At 38.9% G+C, this 22,277-nt stretch overlaps 1 long non-coding RNA gene across 1 annotated transcript in view; it reads left to right on the top strand.

Moving 5' to 3' along the window:
* The window catches only part of LOC121110572, a 57,504-nt gene extending 39,538 nt beyond the window's left edge, over window positions 1-17,966 (top strand). Inside the window, exons 3-5 of the long non-coding RNA XR_005859408.2 lie at window positions 1,912-2,039; window positions 4,830-4,939; window positions 17,842-17,966. This is a non-coding gene — a long non-coding RNA (uncharacterized LOC121110572). The remainder of the gene's footprint in view (window positions 1-1,911; window positions 2,040-4,829; window positions 4,940-17,841) is intronic.
* Window positions 17,967-22,277: the final 4,311 nt, after the last annotated feature.

Here is a 22,277-nt window from a genome sequence, read left to right as displayed (position 1 = left end):
TAGACACTGGGGTGGTGGTGCTCAGTGTATCACCCTTTAATCTATGGAGTCAGCCTTTAAAAGCTGCTGATGCTGTTGCTGCTATGTGTGAGCTGTTTCTGTCTTTCATTTCTGAAGACAGATATAAAAATAATGTTAACCACAAGCATAAGCAGAGGGTTTAGCAGGGATTTGAATCTAAAATGGGATACTTAACACAGGGCAACTTGATTTGGTCCAACAGAGCTGAACCCCTTATTCTGTTACAATAAAGTGTGTCATATATGGAGGAGATTGCAATGGGATTTACTGCCTCTGTGTTTTAGTTCTGCTGCTGAATAGGCCTAGATGGGGAATAACCATAAGCCACAGTGAGCTGTGGCTGAAAAAGAGTGGCTCAGCAGACCTGACTGCAGGTTTCAAGGGTCTCTCTGGTAACACCACTAGCTCACCAATGCCCTTAGGTTTGCTGAGGCTTAGTCCATAGCATGCAAACTTCATCTGTGCCTGACAGAGCAGTCCTAAAGGGACGAACGATCACCACATGCGGTGTTAAAGAAGCAGGTTAGCTCTCATAAGTATGCAGAGGTCAGCAGGGTACTATGAGGGAGAGTTAAGTGATAGGTGTGATGAAAGATGCTAAAAGCTTTAAAAGAATATGGGCTCTTTATGCAGCAGACTCCACTCTGTTTACACACAAACAACCTGAATCTGCGTGCACACGTACACGCAGACCATGTACCCTTTGTGCTAGGATTCCAGGAAAGATGTATTGCATTGACTAGATACATGTCATAATATTTTTAATGTTATCTGCCACCAAAATAACTATTTCACATCCCCTGATACTGCACCTGAACTGGTCTGTGCTATTAAAAGACACTGCTAACATACAGAGTTGCAATTACCAGCCCTGTTTACTTTATATCCTGTAGGGACCATGCAAAATGGAGGTACCAAAGAATGCAGAAATGGTTACTTGGGAAGCAAGAGTGGTTAAAAAATTAGACCCAAATGTTCAAACTCAGCACTTTGCTGTGGGTAAAGGTTGGCTGGGTGAAATCAAACTTTTTCAGGAACTCACTGAGTTCATTCACCCATGGTAAGGAAGCCTCGCTGGCTCTTCTGCCAGCCTGTCTTCTCAGAATCCCACCAGCCTGCCTCTGGGGATGTCAGCTCCTGCTTGGAGCTCCAATTTTCCTGAAAGAAGAGGACACTTTCATTTTTCTCCTCATCATTTAAAATACAAAGGAATTTTGAATGAAAAGTTCAATTTTCAACAAGCGCTCTGTCATTCTTTTCAGTGGTTGTAAGCTATGGCCAATTTTTTATTTATTCATATGCCAAGCAATCCCTTTTAGTTTTAGCTAAGGAAAGTAAGAAAAATACCAGTCATCTTTCAGAAAACCCTCCTTTGTTTTCGGGAAAGGACACATACTTCAAGGTTCTCCATGTTTTCTCTCTGCTAGAGGAGCTGAGGCACTATAATGGGGAATTACAAGGAAAATTTTCATATGTTTGCCTTGGTAGTGACTCTACCAGCTTTATTTCTGCCTGTATTAATAACGAAGAGTGTTTCTAGTACCTTTCAGTTTCGAAGTATAGAACCTCTAATGAAACTAGATAGATATTATTAATATCTGTGGCAATAGCCTTTGTCCCTTTGTGAATCAAGATTTTTTATTTTTTATTTTTATTTTTTTTTGAAGATACTATTCAGGTGGGTGAATTTAGAAACAGTAGCTGAGGATTTCATTGTCTAGCCAGATTGGTCAGCAGCAGAGAATCATTGAGACAGATCCTATGTAGGGCCTCTGAACAGCAGGAACAGATGTGAGCAGGCATGATAAAGATATAAAAAACAAGAGCCAAAATGTGAAGGGTTACTCTTGAAAAAATTAAGAATATTTCTTTTTTTTTCCAACGTGACAGGTGAAATCCTGGACACAGTGTACAAGTCCAGCTGGCTGGTGGGACAGATGTTCAACTCAGAAGCAATCCATATGAGACCATCACAATAGTGAGAACCTGCTTCCAGTAGTGGCAAACAGGGAAAGCAGGTAATTTCCTAGCAGGTCGTTTTTTTTTTAAAGGCAAATACATTCTCACACATATGCATATATATATATATATATATGTACACATATTTTTATATATTTGTAACCAGTTTAATTAAATGAAATTCCTCACAAGCTGAGACTGAACAAGACAAGATTCAAGCAAGAATTGCTTTTTTTTTTTTTTTTTTTCCATTCCTATGTTCATACATAAATCCTTAAGAAAAGAGAGCTTTGGATATTCCAACACAGGAAAGCACTGGCTTTTCAAGCAGGTTGTTTACAAAAGGTTTTAGCTAAACCACCTCATCACTTAACAAAGATTTGGTCTATGCCTGTGTGAAACAATCACTACTATTACAGATTGGATTGGCAACAAAATGGAAAAAAAATTGAGAAGAAATTAAGCTGAATTTAACTGAAAGTTTAAATAAAGTTTAACTTGAGCAAAGTAAAAATTATTTTCCCTGGGATGACAGGTTTTTCTCATTGAGCATGAAAGAGTGTCCAACAAAGTTTCATGACGATTTCAAGGAAAGAAAAAAGACAAAGCAGATTGAAATGCTTTTGTCCAAGAACCGAGAGACTGGGACACTTATTTTGTCTGTAGGAGTTAAACTCCTTCCTCAGCTTGAGAACATTTGAATCAGTATCACTCAGATATTGGGGTCTTAATTTGGATGGAAGAGAGAGAAGAAAATCTTAATTTCTCTTGTTCTACTTTTATTGGGATAATACTTGGAATATTTTGGAGGCCATGGAGGGAATAATTCTGTGGCTTAGTGCACTCACCTAGGAGAAATGAGATCTGTGTTTCTGGCTGTGTTACACTGACTACTTAATTTAAGAATGTAAGCTTCTCCTGGAGCAGGGACTGCAATCCTTTCCTGCTTCCCCCATCACTTGTCTAGCTATTTAGTGATGAAGCTGTTTTGCGCACTTTCTGAGCTCTAATGAATGATTTATTCTATGTGAAATAGAGCAGATTTAGCAGGACAGACTGAGACAGCCTGACCCCAGGCCTCAAACTGATAGCCTGGCAGATAGGTAGATACACATTGGCTCCTGTACTGGTCAGGCAAAGGAAGAGATGGGACATAGCTCTGCTACAGCCCAGCCAAGTGCCTGAGTGACACCTCTGCTGTTACTCTGGAAGACTTGTAAATCTAGCAATGAATTTTCTTTCTTTCTCTCTTTCTCTCTTTTTCTCTTTCTCTCTCTCTCTCTCTCTCTCTCTTTCTTTCTCTCTTTCTCTCCTTCTCTCTTTCTCTCTCTCTCTCTTTCTTTCTTTCTTTTTTTTCCCCCTAGACTAAGCTAAAAACATTGGTCTGTTGTTTCAAATAGATGTGGGAAGATAAGAAACCACAGTTAGCAGAAAAGCCTTTTGCCCAGTTTTTTTCTTGACACCCAGTTGCAGCTTCAACTTGAAAAAGTTAGCAAGCGATCGTTGCCTCAATTACTCAGTTGACTGTATGCTTCAGAAAGGAAAACTGAACTTTAGTGAGGCTGCTTGCCAGATCAAACAGTATGTTAAGAAAAATTGGGATTGTAAATTGAAGCATAGAAGACAAAAGCTAAATGAGCTCTTCAACTACAGGAACACTTTTTTTTTTCTTCCCCTAATTTCCCATGTTTCTTATTCCTGGAGCTGAATCCTGAGACAGAGCTACAAAAGGCAGTGCAAGTTGCCTGATATTTGTGATGGTAACATTTTTATTCAAAGAAAAAATATCAAAAATAGTACCGATAGACTGGCAGAGCTTCTTTCTGGAGACTAGACATAGCACCTAGACTTTAATAAGTACAATCCTGTGCGTCAAAAGGATCACTGAGATGATAAGAAGGACTTTCTCACTTCTCATTTCCATGGAACTTTAAACTGCATTTTACTCCTTTTCTCACCTTCTTATTCTCCTTGAATGAAAAGCGCTGGAGGACAAATTTTATCAATTTTCCCCTGCTTTTGCACTACAAGACTTTCCTCTGCTCTCACAGTAATGCTTACCCTGCTTTAGTCTCAAAGCAGAGGTCCATTCCAGAGTCACTGCTATCAAAAGATTCCCTCGTTGCAAATGATGCCAAAATAAACTGCTTCAGGTCCCACCTCCCAAGACTGTCAGGAATCCCAGCAGAGACTGATGAGTTAGATTTGGCACCCATTGTGTATTTTAAATATATTCTTTTTTCCCCTCTGGGTCATGGGTATTTAGATGCATTTAGAGACTTGCAAAAATTAAGGGAATGACAAGGTTAGCTCACTTGTTCTCTAAGTGACCAAAAAAAAAAAAAAAAAGTCACTGCTACAGCAAGCAAGCAAGCCATTAGGCTTGTTCTAAGCTGTCAAGCTGTTCTAGACTGTAATGGAGTGAATTTTGTTCTTCCTATTATTAACAGGAACCATTCAGCAGAAGTAGAACTCCTATGGCCTCAATTTTTGCAATGTCATTCCCTTACGACCATGCTTTGTATCTTTTTACTGATGGAGGTGCCTGAGACTAATTTAGGCACCTGATACCATCAGACACCTGTGAAAATCTCACTCCTAATGGCTTCAGCTTCACCTTCACCTTAGTGATTCTGCTGGAAGCGAAGCTTTTTTTCATAAGCAGAGGTGTGATTTTCACTGCCAGAGAAGGAAAGCCTTTTAATTGAAGAGTTACACCTGAATGACTGTTATCCCTTCAGGAAAAGAAAGAAAGAAAAAACCCTCATGGGACCAACCAATAACTAATGAGTCTGTCTATGGAGGAGAAGCAAGAAAAGCATATCACCTTGTCTTGTTTGGTTTGGCAGAGCTGGAACACTTCGTAAGAGATGGAGCTGCTTCAACTTGCCTTCCTTTCTCCCAGAGCTGTGCAGCCTCTGCTGCCAAAAGCACTCTTCCATTGTAGCACATGCAGCAGGTAAGTGTCTGCCAAATGACAAAACACAAACCTTCTAACAAGCAGCTGAAGGTAGGGTGGAGATTCCAGATAGAGACAAATCTATGTCCCTGAGGAGATCTGGAGCAAACCGATCAGTATAAAAAGTATTCACTGCTAATTAAGTCTTGATCCTTTGGCTTCACTTAAAACATTTTGGGAGTATATCAAATTTGAGAGCAGGTGCTGACTAGTTGGAAAGCACTGGTCCATCATTTCAGGTAAGGGTTTTTTATACAGAAACTCCCTTAAAAGGGAGACTGTAACTTGCTAAGTGATAGATATACCCAGATTCTTTCAAGTATAATACATTATTGACAGAGTTATAATGTTTCTGACTCTACTTTTATTCCACTAAACACTTGGAAAATTCCCCTCAGCTCTGAAAGAGCCTCCTCTGTCTCATATTCTATCCCCTTCATGTGCGTGTATGGAATGAATGCCGAAGGAGACATAGCCAGGTGCAGATCAGAAATCCCAGGATTATTTTCTTCTGCTCATCCATCCTGCCTTGGTTTGGAACCTAAACCCAAACAGGAAAGTGTGATTGTAGGGGAGATGCCACCTCCATTCTGATGTCTTTAAAAGTTTCAAAAGTCAAGAGCAAAAGAATGCCTCACAAGCTGAGTGTGTAGTACAGTCCACTCTTCAGGTGCAAGAATGTTTAAGAGCTACTTTTATTAGTAGCTCTTAAGCTTCCATGACTGATCAGATTCAAGAGGGGCCTAGGAAATATCCAAATGAAAAATAATTAGCAGCATATGCAGGAACTGAAGTAGAGAGGTTGTTAAAAATTTGGGTTATGTTTTTCTGTATCTAAAAAACATCTTTCTTAATGATCTCTATGCTGCAGAAAACAACAAAGCAAGTCAGAATAAATAAAAAATCTTAACATGCCTCCTTACTGATTTGGCTGCCTGAGGACTGGACACAGAATTGTACAGACTTACACGAGCTTGCAGTATGACCAACTCCAATTGTTCCCAGCCATAAATTGCCTTAAAAAATCATAGTTGAAAGATGCGTTTTTTTCCCTCATTATTTGCCTTCTGAAATTTAGGTCTCTAACATTCACTTTTTAAAACTGTCATAATACCGCATTTAAGCAACTAGAAGGATTCTGCACCTACTCATCAGCTGTATGAAAGGAGTATTTAAAAGACAGAGAAAGATTTGCAAGTATACTAGTCGTTCTTTAATTATTCCTTGCTATATTGTCGATGTTCTGGAAGTCTGTAGGTACTTTTTAAAAATTCTGGTATGCTTTCCAATTTCTGCTGCTTGTACTGACATCAGAACCTGTTAGTGTCATGGTGATCAAGATGGATGGAATCAAGATGGATTTTCTTCATCATAGCAAGGTTTTCAGTCAGATCTTCCTTCAAGTGTTGTGGTGGTATGATTACCAGCTTCCTTCCAGCCTCCTGGAATGTGGCAGACAGCTGACAGGTGGCAATTTCTTTTTTTCTGGAAAGACAAAAGAGTGCAGGGATGTTTTCTTCTCAGTTATCATGCTTTGCCATAAGAAATCATTGCATGTATTTGTCTCCTTTTCATATTGCTGTGGAGATGCCTTTCTGTGGCTCTATGCTTGTACTGCTCTCAACACTTGAGGTTTTTTTTACACAACAGACTCCTGAACAGCTAACAAGAGGCTAGTGGGCCAAATGTATGTCTAAATTAATGGTGTTGCATGGAAGTAACTGGAGGCAGTATTTCACTGCAAGAGATGAACTTAGTCCAATGTGCCTTATACTGCACAGTGTATCTGTGTTCTTCGTGCTCCATTACAATGTGCCATTCACCCTAATAACATACATTTATTTTGGAATGAGGACTTCTGGTGCCTTTATTTGCAGTCATAGTTCTTTACTACCTAAATAAAGAAGAGTTTTCCTAATTTGGCAGAAATAGTAAAAGGATTTCATTTTCTATTGACAGATCTACTATAAGCTATGACAGCTACACTTGCTGACAAGTATTCTACTGAGTTTAAGCATTAGAAGTAAACTGAAATGCCCAGTGTGTTGCAGGGAAAAGAAGTGGTTGAAATGCAGTGTGCCAGAAATTGCAATATGAATCTAGAGCATTCATATTTAGGTCACAGCAAAATGATCCTAGAAGCAAAGGTTGGGAAAGAAATAAGGACATGGGTGGTGTTGTGAGTGTAATTAAATGTGTTTGTCATGTTTGTTCCTCATCCTGCTGTTGTCCCTTTGCGCTCCAGCAGTGAGAAAGGAGACGGCTCAACTCTTTTTGTCCATGGGTTTAGTTTTGGGATGGAAAGAAATGAGTGTATTGCTGCAGTAGGGAATGTGTACCTTCCAACATAGCTCCTTTGAGGGAGGGCCCAACCTGATGGACTATTTCTAGCTGCACAGCAACCCTGTGTCTTTACCCAAGGTCCTTTTTGCCAAGTGGAACTAGTACAAGAGCTCACAGATCAAGACAGAGGCTCAATGTCAATCAGTAGAAACATAAAATATGTTTTACATAAAAATAAAAATATAAAATATTTTTACATAAAATGTGGGTGAGAAAGTCTGAGTCTCTTATGTAGCAACAGAAATGTGGAAAGCAATCTGGCAAGACCCGTAAAGGCATTTTCTAAGTGTGTTAAAGCAGTTCAATGTACGCTTTCAGCAGTAATCTACATTGCCGTGTAGAATCTAGATTCTCCGTGAGTCTGAAAATAAATTATATTTCGTGTTAGAGGTCAATATATCTTTCTAAGCCAATAGTACCTGAAGTTTTTGATGCTGATCAGGATGTGGATAATTTTCCTGTGAAGGTGGAAGTATTATGAGCAACATTACAGGTGCCAGGAAAAACTTAAAATGCAGATTATTCTCATTCTACAAAAATGTTAAAATATCTTTTGAAGCTGGCGTGCTGGAGGAAGTATGCTAAAATCAGCCCAATTCTTCCTCAACTTAATTACAGTCCATTTCTCCAAAGAGGAGACAAATGTTCTTGTTGATCTACTGATGTCAGTTTTTGGAGGAACCAAACAAGGCCAATAGAAATGTTAAAGCAATCAACACTGTACTCACCTCTGTCTTCCGGCCTCTCTCTGGGATAGATATACAGCACCTCCAAAATATGGCAAATGTCCAATTGCTCGTGAGGCCACGGCCCCACATTTGAGCTTGGAGCTACCAACTGGCATTGGCAACAGCCCTGTGCTGTCCGGGTGGTTACAACCAGTGTCTTTGAAGTTCTGCCCTTCAGCTATCTCCTATTGCACGCAGCTTGTGATACATGAGTCTGTGTCCTGCAGCTGTCACCATTTAAGTCAGCAGGCATTTGAAGCAATGCTGGCCACCCCAGGGAAAAGGACAAGAGTTGAACAAAGTGTTCGTCTTCAATTAAACCATTGGGATGTCAGTGCAGAGTGCGATTCCCTGCAACTTTCTCCTCTAAAGCCAGTGTCATGTCTTTTAATAGGAAAGAGCAGAGGCAGCTGTCAAAGTGAGCTAGTTAGTAAAGGTTTGAACCAAAAGGGGATATCGGTAGTGGTGTCAACTGGTTTGTAAGTGGGACAAGCTGACGTTTTAGGCAGTAGTCTTGGTAAGCTCCAGCTCCCCTTTTGACTGCTGTCTTCACTTTGAAACTTTGCTGCTGAGCACATTAGAGGGAGTCAACAGGATAATGCTCAGGCAGCTAAACCAGCAGAAGAGTTTTATTAAGTTTTCTCTCAGTGAACCAAGTTCATCTCCAGTGTAAGGGCAATTCTTATTGAAACCATATCTGAGACTGCTGCTGAAGACAGTTAGAAACCAGTGGCTCAGATCTTTGTCTGGTGTCACAGTATGTAGGTTGTCTTCACCAGGTAAGACTTCACCATGCAAAGAATAAGCGTAGGAAAATATGACCCACCTGGCTGCTGAACTCACTTAGTCCTGGGCTCAATTTGCCCAAGTATCTCTTTTTTGTCTTTCTCACATATCAAACATGCCTGCCTGTTTTGAGCCACAAAAAAAGCAGTAACAACAGACTTTGACACCTGTGTTTCCTCCAGCTGTGAGTCTCATCTTTTTTTTCTGCCAACCACTTTATCTGCTTCAGAATGAGGGGAGAGTTCTCAGAATTACAAACGCTGCTCTGCAACAAATGGTGTCTTCCTTTGCTTTATCTGTACAAGTATGTGCTTCTGGGTATTATTTGTCTGTTTCTATGAACTTTACATGCTGCAGGGTATGCCCCTGACTTAAGGAGTGAGTTTAATACAAATTGCATAACAAAACAATTTAGAGTGCAGGCTCACATATTTAAATCCACAGTTTCATTCTTAAGGATCTGACTTTTTTCTCTCCCTTACCAGCTGTCCTCCCTTAGTGAGTCGTGCTGATAAACAGCCCTGCTGAGAAACCAAATGGCAGAGAGCAAATTGCTTTTTAAAAAATTAAAAAGAGAGGTGTAGAGAGGAGGGGGAGCGTGAGAGACAAATCTTGAGGGGGAAAAAAAAACAACAACAAAAAGAGGGTCAGAAAAAATTATTCTGAGATGCAAACTGCAGCTAAATAACTAAATAACTAGACTGCCAATCTGTGCTAAGACTGGAATTGTTGCCACTGAAATGAGTGGAAAATATTGTTGTCACTCACAGCAGAAGAGCAGGAAAGGAATTTATGGTATGAAAGTTGTCTCTGGTGCATCTGTATTCACCATGTGCTGGGCCACTTGGCAGGCCAGGAGGTTACATAAAAAAAATCTTGGAAAGTCTGCTGTCTTTGTTTAATATATCAGAAATGCTATTATTCCATAACCAGAACAGCAGCTCTGTATTAGAACTTTTAATATAGGGTAGGGACTGTACACAGAAAAAAATGAAAGCTGTCCTGCTTGCATTTCATGAACTTTCAAAAGGGCACTGAGGACAGAATCAAAGAAATATGGTGGGCGGTAGCCTAAGAGAAACTTCTGACACGCACCTTACTTGATAATAAGTCATTAATGTTACAAGTAGACAGCCCAATAACCGTGTGGAGTTTACCTGCTTTACCAAAGCAGCAAAAATAGTATAGATAGAAGAAAAGTCACTGCGGTGCTCCTGAGGTTGTAGGCAGGAAGTCGGAATATGGGATATGGTTGAAATTGATTGGAAAACATTGAAAATCTTACCCTTAGTTTTAAACAGTGAACCAAATTTAGGTCAGCCTGATCCACTTCCTTCCCCTCAGTGAGTCTAAGAGAGCGTTTCTGTCTGGGTAGATGTGTCTCACAACCTAGATAATTAATTATATTCATTGATTTTAATTTAATTAAAACAGGAATAATTTTACATCACAAATTAGTTGTCACTACTTTATTTTTTTAGGGTACACATTTAAGTCAGCTGGAAAGATCAGATAGAGTTGTTCATTTCCCTTTTTGCTTGCAGTTGTTTTTCAGTCCACTTCAAGTTCTTATGCAATGCTATGTTTTGGTTTATATTTAAACTTTACTGTATGTTTTCAGCAATACTGTTTAAACTATGTATAGTCCTGAAGGTTTCTCATTTAGAGATTGTGATCTGTTGGACTTTACCTTTTCTTTCATAATTGTTTGGAACTTTTAGCACACATTGGTAACTTCAAATGTGGAAAACAGTTCACTATTCTAGTTAGCATTTTTCATTTGGGAGATGTCTGATCTACAGTACACCATTTTATAGCCTCAAAACCTAACTCATAAATATGAACAGAGAGAAGGTAGTTAAATATGGAGAACTGCTACATCATCATTTTGGGAATTAATAGGCTGCTTGTTACTCATTTAAGCCAATCCTTAAAAGCCTTTGTTCTAGCGTACAGAGAGGGTGATCCTACTTTAAATATTTTTTCAGTCTACTCTCAGCCATTCTATTATGTATTTTAACCAAAAACCTCAGACCTCACAAATATACTTAGTTTGCCCTGGCATAGTTATATATAAGTAACAAAAATCTCATTCCTGACCTGGCATCATCATCTTCTCCCTTTGTATTGGTTTACTATATAAAGTACAGAATGCATACCAGGCTCAAAAGTATATTTGTAAAGGGCTTCATCATCTTTACATGCCCATTTATTAGATGATTCTTTCCACAACTAGCACTAAGAATTAACTCATCAAAAGATGTCAGCAGAAGGTTATTTGCATGAAGGATTCTGGATGCATGCATTAGGGCATCAGATAAGTGAATATTTTTAGGAGGAAAAAAAAAAAGATTAACTCATTTATTTTGAGAAACCTGGTAAAATTTTTATCATCCCATTATTACTCGCAGTCTCAGAGAACCTACCTGATTTCATGTGCTATGCAGTAGTACTGCATATACTTGTAAGAGCTGTACAGAATGAGCTTTATTCCCCTTTAATTATTTCTTAGTCTGAAAAATACCACTGTCCTTATATAGAATTCTCTGAAAAATAGGTACTGTTCTGCTTTTTTGGTTTTTGTTTTTTTCCACTTGAATCAAAACATTATTTTCCTCTATAAACCTCTGCATCAGCATAATAAAAATACATACAGAAAGTCTTTGTTTTATATGTGATGAAAGCAATTTTTATAGAAGTGTATGAGCTTTCATTTCATTTGAATTTTGTAGCACTCTTCTATAAGGACAGAGTCTTTGTGAAATATGTTATGAAAAAGAGGATTTTCTGCTTGAACTGCCTTCGGTCAGAGCTGGTTCAGATATATCGGTCTGTGAACCTATGTATTATCAAATACCGTTTTAGCCTATGTTTCTGACTTCTCAGCTGGTCCAGCCCATCTTTACTGGGCAATTCCATTGAGAGTTGTGCATTTGCCTCTGGGTCTGTCATGAGGCTTGGCTGGTGCTGGACATTCTGAGAATTGGCACAGCACACTTTCACACGCTGCAAAAATAATATCTTGTGCTAATCCCTCATGGCATTTACATATTACACAAGACCCTCTTTATAGAAGGAAAAAACATTTTCCCATGACCATAGTTAATGTACTGTAAATCTGTGAGCTGATGGATCGGTGAGCCACATCTCAGGATACTTTGTCCTCCAGAAAAATACTTGATGCACCAGAGTGCTTTTTATCAGAGAGGAAGGCTCTGGTCCTGTTCAAATGTTAGTTCTAGGCTTGAGAGGTCCAACTTAAAGTTTATACTTATTTACTGACAGCTGCTTTGCCTTCTCGCAATAGACACAAAATTCCTGAATTTTAGAGCATCTACCCTGACTCATTCTAAGGGCTATATGACCATTTCTGTGGAAGAGGGAAAGCAAGCAAAGTGCCGTCTGAAAGCAACTGTGCAGTCAAATGCTCAAGAATGCCCTGTAGTGCATTTGTTGAACATGTCTCTCAACATAGTCTACTGCGTTCAATCCTCTTGAAGGAAAGAAAGGCTGAATCTTGTTGTAAAGCAGTGACTTGTCACCATGCACCTCACAAATGAAATCACAGGTCAAGTGGCATGTCAGAATCTACTGACGTTCTTCTGGATGCAGCTTGTGCACTCAGCCTGAGTGCATCATGTCAGTCTCTGTGACTTTGGGAACAACGAGGGAAATCCTCACTGAAGGTTATCGTGCAAGACATCATATACTTGTGATGCTGAGCGTGTTGCTAGCATAGGCACATATATGCATTGTGTTAAAGGGAAACAAAACTTAGAATTTACAAGGGCACTGGAGATCTACATCAGAGACATGGTCTCCACAATAGAAACCACCCTAATTCTTCAATTGGGCTCATCCTTGTTACCCTTCTCTGAGCACTGAAACTGTCTTTTTTTGCAGTGAGGTAGCACTGCACAGGATATAAAAAGTGTGAGCAAACCATGAATTTATATAGTCATATATCCTTTGCTAGGAACTGTATCGGTACCTAATATTTGATTTGTTTTTTTTTTTTTTGTTTGTTTGTTTAAAGAAAACTAGGCAGTCTGTAGTGTTTGCAACCTGAGCAAAAGAAAGCTAGACCCAGAGTGGGCAATTGGATAGAGCATAGCCCAGTGCACCTTAATGAAGCAAACAGATGCGTTTTATTAGAAATACAAATTATTCTCTTGACAGGTAATTTTCCTCAGATCTCTTGGATCACTAAATTTAACAACAGTATTTTTGTAGCTGTGTTTGGTGATGGAGATGTGCAGTTGGAAATAACTGTTATGAGGAGGAGTAAACAGTGGTGAAGCTGATAGAAGTGGGGCTAATGTAGTTTTATAGGAAGAGTGAAGACCATGTGAGGACTAGAGTAAGTCCACTGTCATCAGCTAGTAGAGACAGTCCTGTTGCAGCTTGAGAAAGTCTTCTGAATATCCTGTGCCTTGGCTGCTTATGCCATTTCTCCCAAAGGCTGAAAGAGTTTCTTTTTGCACTTGCTTCTCCAACTTATGCTACACAAACACTGAGGAGGGGTTTAAAGATGGAGCGTTAACTGCTAACTTCAGGATTGGTGGTTAGCGAGAAACAGAGTTGTGTAATAGAGTCTGACTTACCTCCTTCCACATCTGTCCATGGTTGGTTCTGAAGCTGTTTTTTTCTGAAGTTGCAAAAGATATCCCATCTTTGTTGCATCAGTCTTGTTTGTTTATGAACAATATGCCAAGTTCTCCTCTGCTAAAACAAGATGAAAATAAGAAGAAAAGAGTTGCTGCGATCTGTAACTACCCCAGTGTAACTGTGCCAGGATTTTTTTCTCATGTATTCTTTTCTTTCTTTCTCAGGACCAAACTACCAACATCTTAGTTTCTGATTCAAGTGTGCAGCCATGCTGAGATCCTTCTTCACCTCTTTGCAGACAGAATGAATAACAATCTGCATTTTCTTCACAGAATGATAAATACATAAATTACTGGATGCTTAAGTATTTTGGGAACAGGGCACCAGATGAGCATAAGAACCAGTGAGATTGTTTTCTTTGTCTCTTTTCTTCTCAAGCTTTCATTTTTATCCTTGTTTTCTCACTCATGCACCAATACTGATATGTCTGTGTCTGCCTAAATCTGATGTGGTGATCAGTGGAAATAAGGCCCTATCCTTAAAGTATGAAATTCTTTAAGCTGAGGTTAAACTCTAGAAAGAACTAACAGAAATTGTTGGTCCAAAATTGTATGCTGATTCTCCAGTCTGTGCAGTGATTTCCCAATCCATACCCTGCACATACAAGATAAAGAATCATGAGCTGACTTTATAATCATGCTGAAGCTGACCAGATTTAGGTTGCAGGCAGAATAGAAATAACTGTCACAGATGCAAGTGCACCACAGCTCTTTGCACTCTTTCGTAGCAGAACAGATTGGGGGAGCATATCACATAAATTCTTCTCATCTATTTTGATGAAAATTTTCAGACCTTAGCTCTACCCAGCTTTATTGTACATGAAAGAACTGGCTTTGCTTTAAGTTCCCCATGTTCCCCACGTAGGAAGGGAACATTCATACTGTCCACTCTTATGGCTCTAATGGAGAGACAATAAATCTCCAACACGGGAACACTAGCAAACTAAAGGAAAGGTAATTAATGATTCATGTGTTTGCCTACGGCCTTGGTCATTGCTAAAGCGCTTGTGGTTCATCTACACACAAATGCTCAGAGTTGTTGTGTGTGCTTTCAAAGCAATGTTTCCATGCTCCCTGCTCACGGCAGTCCTATGCTTAAGAGCCTTGAGCAGAAAAGCATCAAGACAGTGAGACGCTGACTTTGAATGATGTTTTTGAGCTGTTTGTAGGCATAAACAGTCTCGAGACCAAAACCAAGAGTGATTTTCAAGCAATAGAGATCTCTCTGAGAAGTAAAGATCATCTGTACCGAAGTAAAGATCTATTGTCTAGTTAAAAAAAAAAAAAAAAATACATTCTGCCAATGCAGAAATCTCTCTCTTGAAATCTTATCATTAGGCAGGGTAAGAATGATTTCAGCTAAGGAGCACATCCTTTCACGGTGTTCAACTAACAGTCTGTTAAAAATACATGCCAATGTGTTTTTTATCTCCTTCTCCTTTAGTTTAACAATAACTCAACATATGACTCCCTAAGTTGGCAGACTGCTGTTTCTATTGCTAGCATATCTCTTACTTTTTACTTCTGCAGACTGAAGCATATTTAATTAAACTTTGTAACTTCAGTATGAAGTTTAGAAAAAAATAAAGATAGCGTTCATAGGGAGAAAAAGGAATTCTCTTAAAGTCAGCTTCATTAACTACTGGGCTATTAGTGTAAGGGTCACTTTGCCCAAACTGAAATAACTGGATCTCCCTAATTGCTTTTTTTTTTTTTTTTTTGAATTATTTCTTATTTCAAACATGTTATGCTTGTTAGTGATTTAATATATCTGGAAGCACAAATTAATTATACCTGGCAGCTAATTGTAGGAAAGTTATGGTGATCAATGTTTATGCTGTTTTTTTTTAATGTCTACCTTCAGTTTACATACTTGGATCAGTTCCCTCCCAATCATGAATAAATATTTACTGCTTATATGTTCCCATGCAAATTGGATTAATTTTAGCATATTCATGGAAGAAGAAGATCACTGCCTACCCTCAATATTAAGTCAGCTGAACAAGCAAAGTTTTTTTTCCCCTGCTTAAGTAGTGAATGAACTAGATAGAAAATTTAGCCCAGGTTTGCTGATCCCAAATGGTTTGGGGGCATCCAGTGTATTTGGATGGATGGAGGTAAAGGCAATCAAAGAACTGACCAGGAAAGTGACTCTTCCTGAGGCCCTAACCTTGAAAAAATTCAGTTAAGTACTGCTCAGCGAAATGTGATGGTAATTGGATAAACAGGGTGGCAAATGTTTGATTTCGGATATGGACAGAACTTAGCACATGCCTGTATGTTTTTCTTTAAATAGCAACTCATGCAGTCTTCATATCCTCTCTGTCCCCACTGAACTGCATTGCATCCTGTGGTGTTAAAGTACCATAGCTTTCACACCATAGACTCTCCTTTCTCCCCATTCACTTAGCTGTCATTTCAGATGCGATATAAAGAAATGGTCCTCTGGACCTCTAAGAACAGGGAAAGTAACTTTTCTGTATGCCCCTAGCATTTGGTGTCATGTTCAACCCCATACATGATGACTCTGGGAATATGGGCAACCAATCCTGAGTGATATTGACTCTCTTGTAGCTTGTTTACAGTGCTACATCCTGATATAATCTGGGAGTGAAGTTGTATCCTTTTCAGGAGATGGCTTCTCTTTTTCCCGTTCTCCTAACAGTAGGGTGGGTTGTCCCTTTACTGAAAACTACATCGTTGAGAAATCCTCATCTGTGCATTTGTCAGCTGAACTGAACTGTGGAATAAGCCTTGAAGTGAAAAGCCTTTTTAGTCAGAGATGTGACCCTTTCAGCTTTTTTGGCGGATTAATCGGTTGTAGGAATGCTGTTCCTTTTGAGACAGCAAGTTACTGAGGGCTTGTGCATTGTTCTTGTTCTGTAATACAGTATCAGGAACGAGCTGGAAACAAAGGCCCAGGATTCAGGCAGTGATATAGTGTGAGAGCCATTAACCACCACTGTAAGCTTTGCACTGCAGAAACTCCTTTAAGTTTTTGACACAGCAGGCTGTTCTGACTGGGAAAGCAACCATCTTGTAACAGCTTTTGGGTATTGAGCCCTTTGACAACAAAGTCAGCGTGCACGTGAGATTTATAGATGTAATTCTGGGCATCAGCTCGAAAACCTCAGTCAGGATGCTGAAACCACCTGAGAAAATACCAGGATTTTGTATAAGCAGTCTGACTTACCTTTTCAATGGCTATGACAGTTGGATACAAACTGTATTTGCTGGCTTCCTGATGTCTTAGAGGATACAAGATCTCTAGGCCAGTGGGAGAAAGGAAAGAAACAGATACAGGGTTTTATTTTGAGTTCCTTTGACTTGATCTTTGACACCACCAAATTAATAACAACATGCAGTAGAAGTTCAGCTCTCCTCCTCCAACTGGGGGGCATGCTGCCAGAGTCTTAGAGGACAGGAAGATACAGTCTGAATGATGTTGTGCAATGAAACTGTCACCATATCTTCCCTTCTAGTCTCAAGCCCCAGAACAATAAATCTGGCATCCCTCTGTACACATGTGACTGACCTGTGTGCATCTACGTGATGTGCAGCTACTCCATTATATACCAGATACACTCCAGGAGGCTTGGGCACCTCCTATGATGTCTATGCCTCTGAACTCCTGTGATGCATCAGACACTTGTGTGTTACAGAGTCAATTTTTGCATGGTTGGTGGCCATTTGTCTGGGATTTCCAGATGTTCCAGCTGCTAATTGTCTGGAAGTCTGGCGGAATGCTACCCAAAGCAGTTGAGTTGGCAGGCTTGAAGTATCTTTTACATGTCTAATTAATGTATTGTGCATGTAAAATGTCTTCCTGTGCAAAGAGAGCCAAGAGGGAAAAGTATGAATTACTAACAAAGGCAGCTAGAACCTCGGCTCTTAGTGAGACTTGAAGGCCTTTGTTTTTGTATTTCTTACGTCAATGCTCTTTTTCTACCAATATGCCATTATAAATATGCAACCAATGTGTTCACATTGTGTTCACGTGATATGTTTTGTGTTTTTCAGTTTCACTGTGTAAATTTCAAATTTAGCTGCCGTTTTGACAGCATACTATTCCTTGTCATGTTGGAGATGTTTAAGTTTTGTCTTGTGAGGCTTTGTGGCCAGCCATTATCTCAGACCGAGGAAATCTGTCACATCCACGTGCCAGTGAAGTCTGTGCTTTTTTTTTTCGAAAGCTGCTTTCCCTAGGACAAGATTTTAGATCAGAGGCTAAGGATATGGTATTATATCTGTGTGCTATTTACAAGGGATGATGTGAAGCTGCTGCTTAGTAGTTTTCTGCAGTTATTTGTTTGCATGTTTTTGCAATTCTGCATTTTTAGGCCTATAGTTAGACTGTTTCCCTTCTGCTCTATGCTAGGTGACACGGTGTTGACCTGAAAAAATACCTCGTTAATTACCTGTGCAGATGACTCCAGACTGGAAGAACTAAGGATTACCAAGATAAGGTAGGAGAAAGTAACCTTTTTAATTAATATGCAATCAGTAGAGGAAAGAGTATGAGAGGATGAATACTAAACCTATGATGATAGAATGGGAGGCCGTGCCTGGGAAACTCTAAGTACATAACTTAGTGGAAATTTTCTGGATAGACAGCAAAAAACAACTTCTGAGTCTCACATCATCCATTTGACTTAATGACATCCTTTTAAGATGTTAACCATTGTTTGATTTATGAACAAGGAAACTTAAAGTACAGAGAATGTCGTAGCAAATACAACTGGGAGTTCTCTGCAGCAAGGACTGGAATGATTATTTCTGGTGTCTTTGTTTGTAGGCCATTATGAGATTCTGATGTTAAGAAAAGAGAAAAAGGGTGAATCAATCCTACGCATCAAAGCTCTCAAAGTGGCACTGTGAGGTGCTGATTAGTCTACCATCATGGTTCTACTTTTTTCATCATTTGTAGTAGCAAAGCATTTAATTAGGGAATTCGTGTTTAAAATAAGTAAGTGGAGTAAAATTATTCTTAATGGCCGCCTTACCACAATTTTCTGGATGTTTCCCAATTTTATTATGTTACCACATGCTCGGCATGCCTTTTTTCTTTTTTCTTTTTCTTTTTCTTTTTTCTTTACCTTTTACTTTTTTTCCTTTTCCTTTTTTCCTTTTCCTTTTTTCCTTTTCCTTTTTTCCTTTTCCTTTTTTTCCTTTTCCTTTTTTTCCTTTTCCTTTTTTTTCCTTTTCCTTTTTTCCTTTTCCTTTTTTCCTTTTCCTTTTTTCCTTTTCTTTTTTTCCTTTTCTTTTTTTCCTTTTCTTTTTTTCCTTTTCTTTTTTTCCTTTTCTTTTTTTCCTTTTCTTTTTTTCCTTTTCTTTTTTTCCTTTTCTTTTTTTCCTTTTCTTTTTTTTCCTTTTCCTTTTTTCTTCTTCTTTTTTTCTTTTTTTCTTTTTTCTTTTGGAGTCTAGAATGCAAATTTTCTTAAAAAATAATAATCTGGAATTTCAGACAATTTACAGCTGCAACAGTGCAGAACAGAAACACTGCAGTGAGATATGACCACTACATGCTCAGTACAGAGAAAGCTTGGCGTGGAAATTTTCTTTTAAAAGTATTTCTGAAATATTCCAAATGCAGGAATGTTGGATCTTTGAAAGTAAAAAAAAAATGCAGGGCAAATGACACCGTGGTCGTTATTTTTTCTGCAAATTTAAGTTCAAAAGAATTGCGATTAACAAGAGAAAACAGGAGACTGTATTTCCTACAGCACACATTGAACATTTAGTGGCTCCCATAAAAGTCAGCAGAGCCTTATCATTGGCTGAAAATGAAAGAAGTGGGCGATATGAAAATGCAACTGGAAATCTTACCCTTTATTATTCTGGAAGTGCTTCTTTGTATTCCTAAGTAGCTCTATTCATGGGACGTGTTTAGTAAGGACATGTTTATAATTTTGTTGTGGGAAGTCAAGAAGGGATAATCTAGACACACAGAAAGTGAAAATTTAAAGAAGTGGGATCTTTCTGAAGCTCAGTTAAAATGGTTTATTTGATAGGGATGCCAAAATAAATAGAAAATTTAGAACCATCTGGTCCAAGGTAAAATTTCATTTTATGAAGATACTTTTAGAGAGATTTTTGAAGAGTTAGCACTTGTAAATTGAGCTGAAATGGGCTTTTTCAACCCCAGATCTTCCTAGCGCTCAGTCATGAACTTCTTCAGGCTTCTTCAGCATTCTGCATATATGAAGAAAAATTGTACACTGTCTTTTAGATGACTGTAAAAATGTGTTGAAAAGGGGCTGTGGACATTGGGAAGAATCATATTTTCTGTTGCACTTTCAGAGTTTGTAAGCAAAGAAATTATTTTGTTGTATGCTAGCACTGAAAATTCTGGATCAGAAAGTGAAACATTCTTTTCTCTCTTTAACTTTCTCTTCTGGTGCTTTTTTATCTAAGTGAAGGAGGGAGAGGTAAAAATGTTTGATTTTGTGATTTTATTCTAACGGAATTGAAAGTTCTTCTTGGTAAAACCAACTATTACACAGAAATGTCAGCCACGCTTCTCTGTACTTTTGCAGTAGAGAGGTTGGGCTGAGTTTTGATCCTGTGACCCCTGGTGTAGATCACTGAGAGCTTGCTGGTGTTCATGGCTGGTATTAGATGCTGGCATCCCCTGCTGGTGCAGCCAGCAGTTATCAGCGTTTGCCTGGAGAACTCTTCCTATTGACAGCCTCCTTTCAGCTATGCCTGCTCTGGTCCCTGGGCTGGAGGAATATGGGATGAGCACCGACAGTGGGTAGTTTGTTGTCACTCTAAGAGGTCACTTTTGCAACTGTGAGGGTTAGCAAGGTGTTGTTCTGGAGCAGGGAAGAGAGGGTCTCACAAACAAAGGGACTCTAATATGTGGGAGCTGAAGGAAGACATCACATATCACAGTGTCCATAACAAAATCTGGCAGGTATGTTCATAGCAATAGTTGGCTGAAGCTAAGAAGAAAGTCTCAACTTTCTGTTTAAAAAAAGGAAAGAGGCTCAGGCTGAGGTAAAAATAGTATCTTTTTGCACTTGCCATCTTTTGCCTTCGTGTATGAATGATGGCTTTCTTCATAGGAATTCTTGTCTCCCTCCGTTCTGGCACGTTGTTAAGTGGGATTTGCTCCCCAGTGATGATGTGTGTGCTCCTGAAGCTGACTGCATTAGCTGTTATTGAGGAGGAGGGGATTGTTTAATTCCACCAGCAAGGGAACTGTAGCTTGCTTCTGACTTTGCTTTGGTATTTTTCTTAAAATTGAACGCATGCTTTCCAATTGATATACCTGCCCGTCAGATAGGATCTGCCAGGCCTGGACTTGATCCATTGTTCTACCAACAATATAGTCAATTCTCTAGCTAATGTACACGTAAGATGAAAGCTGAAAACAAACACCTCTGCCAGATGCAGTATATGTTTCAGTGCTCTGCCAGCGAGCAAAGGATCATACTTTAGTGTATACTAGTTGGAATTTGTAGGAGTTACCACAATATTTCTTAGTGCCAAGGGTCAGGTCTTTTAATCTTCCCTGATAATAAAACTACATTTGCCCCGATGAGAACAAAGGGACTAAATTTTGCCCCAGTAAATGTGCTTTTAAATGGGTAGAGTTCAACTCACTGGCATCTGAATGCACAGCAAGAAATGAAATTAAAATTTTAATATATGCTGATAAAACAACATGAATGAAGAAGAAAACAAAAGCAGGCAAAAATAAAGTAACTATCAAATGGGAAGTACTTAAGGCTAGACTTATGAGATGTTTCAAAGCATGAATTGTAATAGGTGTTTAAAATTTGACTGTTCCTTTATTCTCAGCATGTGGGTTATACTTTGAATATGGAACAAGAGTTTAACCTTTTTCAGAAGCTGCATTCTTAACAAATTATTCTTAAAATGAAACTGTTTAATGAAACTGATTTCTAAGTGCTCTATAAAAGCATGCATTATTAACATAAAACCATACATAATACAATATAACACTCTGCAAGGTAACAATAGTCTGCTAACTCATTCGTACACAGTTCTTTACTACTTTTACTTCAGAATATAATGGGCTAGGCATTGTCTTTGCTGGAGATCAGCGACAAACATAAAGTGCAATTTTACTGGCAGAACCTCAGCTCTGGGAAGTTCATGGTGTTTTGCAGAGAGCAGGTGGGTGAGCAAGGCGTACACTGCAGGGCAGATTGCACAGCTGTAAGATGCGGAATTCCCCTCAAAAGGATCGGCATGTCTTTGAAAATAAATTCATCACTGAATAAAAGAGATTTCTGATGCAGAGAAAGAAAATGGGGTTTGATTAGTTTCAAATTAACTCTTTTTGTGTTTGTTTTGCCTTCATCTTCCTCTCTTTTCCTCTTTCTCATTGCCTTTTCCCCCAGAATTGGTTTTCAAGAGAGAGTACAGGGGATCTTTTCATCTTTAAAAGGTTTTACGAGTCTGTTGCAGTAAATTCCTCTGTGCAACCTGCTTTACTGTAAAAAACAGTGTGAGCTGGATGCATCAGGGCCACTAGATTCAGGAAACACCATGCACTCATTGATTACTTTCTCATTAGAATGCTTGCAATGCTGTGACAATTCTTCGCTGTATATTTTTGTGGTGGTTGGTGTCAACACAACGCACAAATTAGGAAGAATGGCTGCATGGCATTTGATGCTCCCGTGCTCTTAAGGGTTTGCAGCACTTACCAAGATGTGTCACTATATAAATGCTATGTAGTATACTTTATTGTTAATTCATTGGCTGCGTGAGTGAAGATACTGAGATTTTAATGCCGTATTTTTTCCCTTATATTCTTGAACTTATCTTTCTCAGCAATTC

This window comes from Gallus gallus, chromosome 4, assembly GCF_016699485.2.
Source record: "Gallus gallus isolate bGalGal1 chromosome 4, bGalGal1.mat.broiler.GRCg7b, whole genome shotgun sequence".
NCBI classification, from domain to species: Eukaryota; Metazoa; Chordata; class Aves; order Galliformes; family Phasianidae; genus Gallus; species Gallus gallus.
This window is presented reverse-complemented; position numbering and strand designations above follow the sequence as displayed.